This window comes from Neopsephotus bourkii, unplaced genomic scaffold, assembly GCF_033783945.1.
Source record: "Neopsephotus bourkii isolate Nb327-2 ecotype Australia unplaced genomic scaffold, CSIRO-AGI_Nbou_v1 NB_1634, whole genome shotgun sequence".
Classification (NCBI taxonomy): Eukaryota; Metazoa; Chordata; class Aves; order Psittaciformes; family Psittacidae; genus Neopsephotus; species Neopsephotus bourkii.
Window position 1 is genome coordinate 301435 of NW_026902109.1, and position 5697 is coordinate 307131.

Consider the following 5697-nt stretch of genomic DNA (forward strand, 5'->3'; position numbering starts at 1 on the left):
CCCAGTGCTGGGTCTGCAGCATGTTTTTGTTGTGCAGCTCTTTATGGGCCTGCTCTGGTCTTCTTTCTCTTTGGCATCACTTTTGTCCTCCTCTTGGTTTTCCATTGAAGTTTCAGGTTCTACCTGTACCCACAGAAAATGGTTCTGAGCCTCAGTGATGTGTTTAGAACTGGTTTTAGCTATGTTCCCTTGTGTCACTGAAGCCCAAGCTCAAACAGCTTCTGTGAGCAGGCAAAACTCTTGTGCATGTCTGAAGCTCTTGTTGAACCCAATGGGATGAGCTCTCCCAATGGGGGTGGCAGATTTGACTTTACCAGAAGAACTAGAGGTTTAATGAAGCCATTGGAGCCATTCACAAAACAAATACTTGAATAGCTGATATCTTGGTGAAACACCTCGATTTCTGCATTAGCCACTGGAGGCACAAGATGTTCCAGAAAGAAACCACTGACCCAAGTGTTGGGCAACCAACCAGAGTTTGAGAAGAGATCTGGTGCTACTGCTTGGTGCTTCTGGATCAGTCTGTGTGCCAGCCTGGTCATGGGGTTGGACTCAAGCATGGCCAGCATGTTCATGTCATGTTTGTGACTTCAGCCCTTCAGCCGACAGAGGTACCTGCTGCTGCTTGGAGCAGGTGTGTGAGTGTTTTAACCAGGAAAGGTGGAGAAGGATATTCATGAATAGCTTCCCGATCAACTCCTGTTGTGTCCCTGCCAAAGCCTGAGCAGCTTTTTGCTGACAGCTCTGTGCAGAAACGTTATCTTCTGCCATCAGTATCCTCCTGTGTCCACGTAAAAAGGACTTTGGCCATTCTTCATAAAATAAACAACATTATCTAAGAGGCCACAGGATCCAGGATCACAGCTTTACTGAACACTGTGGGTCCGTACAAGTAACATGCCCATGTTTAGATGATGGTGGTTTCAATTTTCTGCTTAGGAAGCAAGTATTTAGCAAATAGGCTTGAATCAAGGTTTCTGTCCTCCAAGTGACGAGGCCTGCAGCATGTCTGACCTCACTGGAGAATTGCTCACTGTTATGGGGTATTTGAAATGGCTTCCCAGGGCAAAAAAAGATTTGCACCCTAGAAAGACACTGGATCAATGCAGTGGCAGCAGATACCCTGCTGGAATTCTGGTTCTGTAGAAGGTGGTGCAGAATGTTAGAGTGTAATATAGAAAAGCCTGGCAAAACAGTGCTATTTCTTTGTTTTTTGATACGCTCCAGCAGAGGCAAACAAAACTTCATCCAGATTATGCAGCAGATCTGTCCTCTTCCCAGCTCTGTGTATGAGGTGAGTGATACCAGCAGGTGGGTCTCTTCTGGACTTCTTTTATAATGAGTTTAACAGAAAGGCGGTAGAACTGGTATGAATCTCCAGGAGGGCCTTTTGAGGATGTTCAAGAACCCCACACCTCATCCAGCAGATAGTTGTATGAGGCAGTGGGTGTTTCACCCCAAACATGGGGCTGCACTTACAGGTAGGAAATAAGTTTCTGTTAAAATACAAAAGAACGTGAGTTTTTACTTTGGGCCACTATGAGACGTCTTCTGTCTGTCAACCAAAACTCACTTGAGAGTGGGAAAATGGGATGGTTGGGTTGCTGTCCCAGTATGATAAGCCATCTCAGAAAAGCAGAGAAGCTTTAGAGGAAGGTTTTGTTCTCCTTCTGTAGCAAAGGCAGCCATTCCTTTGAGCCTCACTGCTTAAAGCGTTACTTTTATTTACAGTTTTTACAGATGAGGTATTTTCTGCTTGTTTGGCTTAGATAGGACATGGCAAATAGCCCTGTTCCTGGTGGGGACAAATTGCCTCCTGTTGTGATTGCATCCTGCATTCCTGGCTGGCCCATGGAAACCTCGTGCACCTCTGTGGGTTATCCAAAAATGCTTGTTGCAAGAAGCATTGCAGCTTTGAATGAATGTCTACTGCTTGCCAAATTCAAGTGAAGCCACTTTGAGCCCCCATTTGGAAGGAGCTCAGACAAGAGCAAGTATTAAAGCTGGAACAAACTGCTGTAGGACCACTTGAAGGACCATGAAAATGAGAGGGGAGGAAGAGATAAACAGCCAGACTCTAGGCTGTTTCTCTTGAGTGGGGTGGGCAACAGTGAAGCACCACTGATGGGGTGTTACATCCTTCCCTTTCACAGTCTGTGGGAAAGCCAGTGCTCTGATAAATTCAGGGTTGAAATGATGATGGAAAGAAAAGGAAGGAAAGCAAAGGGGCAAAAGAGATGAATAAGTACTCTATTTACTTCTGAGACTTTTACTTAAATTTAAGTTTTTCATGGGAAGAGCACCTGGAAGACCCAGGGCATGTTGGACGTCCTTGGTGTCCCACGTGTACCTTCCCTCTTTATCTCTGGTGATTTTCCCTGTCACCATTCCTGCACACTGATGTTGGAAGACCAGGATGGAGGAATCCACTTTCAGAAGGTTTTCTGAGAAGGTTGTGGTCTCCTATGCATTTGTATGGCAAAAACTGTGTTTCATATGGTCTCAGCTTTGATGGCTTTGACCAGGAAGTGATGGTTTTACGCAGGCTGGGTTTGAAGTGAAATGTGGATGCTGGAGGAAAGTGTCAGTTCTCTGAAATGATTTGGAGTGGTGAGAAACTACAAAATAAGGAGCAGAAGGGGAAGCAAGCGCGTCCCTGGTTTGTATTTTTAAAGAAAATTTTCCTCTTTTTTTTTTTTTCTTTTTTTCTTTCTTCCCTAGAAGTTAAAATATGGATGTGCTTTGAATTCCCTTTTGTAATTATTTAGAAGCACAATCTTTGCTGTATAAGGAAATGCACGTTTGCAGATTGTTTACTGGGTTTCCTCTTCTCTTGCTTTACTGCATCAATGGATCCATTGTTCATGAGTGGCTTTAGAAGTTCTTTTTTTCTGTAAGGGTACGTTAAAATATTTTATCTTTCTGAATTTCCAAATGTATGAAAAGTTTTTTAAGACAGAAAAAAGAGCATCATTTTGTCCTCTGAGGTCTCTTTTACATGGTTTACCTACAAAGCTGTTCTAAACCAGTGTCGTTTAATCCCACTAAGAGGATCCACAATCTCCTGAATGCTCCTTGTCAAATATCATCAAGTGATTAAAACCTGGTACCTGGTGTCATATGAGAAACCAAGAGCATCCACCATGAAAGTCAAGACAGCTGAGTGTTTCCAGGAGTGGCTGGGTGGTGGCATCAAACCAAGTAGGCCTGGTAGGGCTTTGCTGGCTTGTCTCATAGTTCTCTGCAGCATTTGTGTTATGTTGAGAATGAAAATCCTGTGCTGTTTGCAGCTACTGGGTGTATCTGGGAAGGGTACAAATTGCTATTGTGTGATAGCAGTTACGCGTAAAAGCCATGGTTTTAGTAGGATAAATATTATAAATAAAATACAACTTTCTTTGGTCTCATTTAGCACAAAATGAGAAGGGGAAGAAGTTGGAAGACTCTCGGTCTTGGGGAAGATGATGATCTGTGCAAACCTTTTCTTCTTATGAGAATATTATCTTTGAGATATATCTTTCGCATATACATATCTATATGAGAATTTCATCTTGTGACATGTTATGACCTGATACCAGCCCAGACTGATGTGTAGTCCCAGGCTATCCAGACAGTGCTGGAAAATTACCTCCCAGAGGAAATTTCCTGAGCCTGCATGCATTTCACATGTGCCTGCTTTCGAATCCCATGTTTTCTCCCACCTCCAGCATGGAATATAACTTTAGGGATGTCCTGACCCCTCCAACCATGACTACTGTTGCTTCCTGGGCTCTGGTTTCCTTCCAGCCTGCATCTTGCAGAGTTGCTGATCTCAACAATCAGTGGTTAATGAGTAGGTCCATGAGCATCCTACCCCTGACAGGACAGCTTTTTCCAGGGGGGTTTATTTTTCAGGCTAGGTGCTCCAGTGTGGCGGCACTGGGGGTAAGCATCATGCCTCCAGTGGGACCACAGTCCTCCCTTGTGGAAGCTGTGCTGAAAACCTGTCTGAGGAAGTGGATGTGAGGGTGCAGATGCCAGTAGGGATGGTTTCTCCTGAGAAGTGCTGGAAACAATTCCAGGGCTTCTCTTTTGAGCCAGTTAATTGTTTCTCACTAGATTGACGGTGGCTCTGAGGTGTTTCACGGTACCTGTTGCACTGCCATGTGATGACCTCTGTGTACTCAGTAAGCACTCTCCAGGATACCATCTTCGTAATTCACCTTCTTTGGAGACACAGAGTTGTGTTTCCCCAAGAAGGAAGAAGTTCAAGGGTATTTACCAAGTTCTTAGTGCTTCAGCTGAAGTCTTTGCAGTCCAGGAAGTCCCTTTTCTGTACCAAAAATCTTGTTGCTTCTGCAGTCCTGGGCCAGGACAGATGGATGCGGCCATGCCACCCAGGGGAGATGGGGACCCACAGCTCCCCGTAACCTCATCAAGCAGCCTTTTTAAAAGGAAAAATGTTTCAGATATTCCCCAAAACTTGTTTTGAGCTGCTACCAAGCTGCTTTCCTCTTCCAGCCCCAGCAACAGCTAACTTGTCCTTTCTGGAGTCACAGAGACATGGTGAGGTCTTTTCCTCAGTTCTTTGCATATCATGGGGTGAGACTGGCAGGACACACTATCACTATACCAACTCCTCATAATTCAATTTCTTAAGTTTTCAAGGCAATCCAGCAAATATAGCACCTTCAGGAAGAGCCCTTGCTTTTCCTGCCAATGCACACCTTATTTCTGGCTCGTTTCTGTCCCAGGACCTCTCCCCTCTCAGCAGAGTAATTGACTGCTCATGGCTTTGTCAAATGAGACTCTTCAGTTACCTCCAGGGCCAATGCAGAGTTTGGGGCTACCTTGCAACCCGAGACAGGGTGTTCCCAGCAACACAGAGGTGACCACTGGTACCTGTCAACCCACAGGTTGTTTCTCCACCAGCGGCAAGGGCAAGCGCGTTCCTCCGGTGTTGCAGCGAGGAGATAAATCTTGCTTCTCCCCACAAGCTGGTCCAAAAATCACCGAGTCAAAAGGCAATACTGAACGTGACCTTGAAGTGATGACTCAGACTGCATGTGCTTGGTGCTAGCTGGAATATTAACCCTTGGATTCGGGTGCATGAAAGAAACAGTGATGAAAGACAAAGCCTGAACCTTCTGAGATGTCTGCCTTTGGAAGCTGAGTGAGAGGGAAAATGTTGGAGGTGGTTCCAGCCTTAAATCCCACCACAGTATAAGTTTGGTGGTGGAAGCAAAGAGGTATTGCTAGTGAGGGCTTTCATCTTTCCTGCCAGAAGGGCAAGCAGTTTCCCTCTGAGGAAATGTGATGGGTCCTGTCCTGTTTGGAAAGAGTAAACTGTCAAAACCCTTCACATAAAGAATACTTTAGCAGCTGGTGAATTTATGGATGTTGCAACGCCTAGGAAAACAGATGGAAAAAGATGCTTTCCAATAAATAAACTTTTTTAACAAATAAAAACACATTAGTAAGATATATTTTGCATCTTAAAATACAAACTTGTGTTGAAGTTCTTCCTCTAGTAGAGTTTGGAAACCCTGATGACTAATCTTCCATGAGGATTAGGAGTCATGGCCCAGCGGGAAGCAGCAGCTGTCACACAAGCAGATCGAGCTGCACCAGAGCTGATCAGTTCAATCCCCAAAAGTTATTGTAGAGAGGTAGGCACAGTTCATAACTTAAAGCAAACACACTGGGAAAAAAAACCCT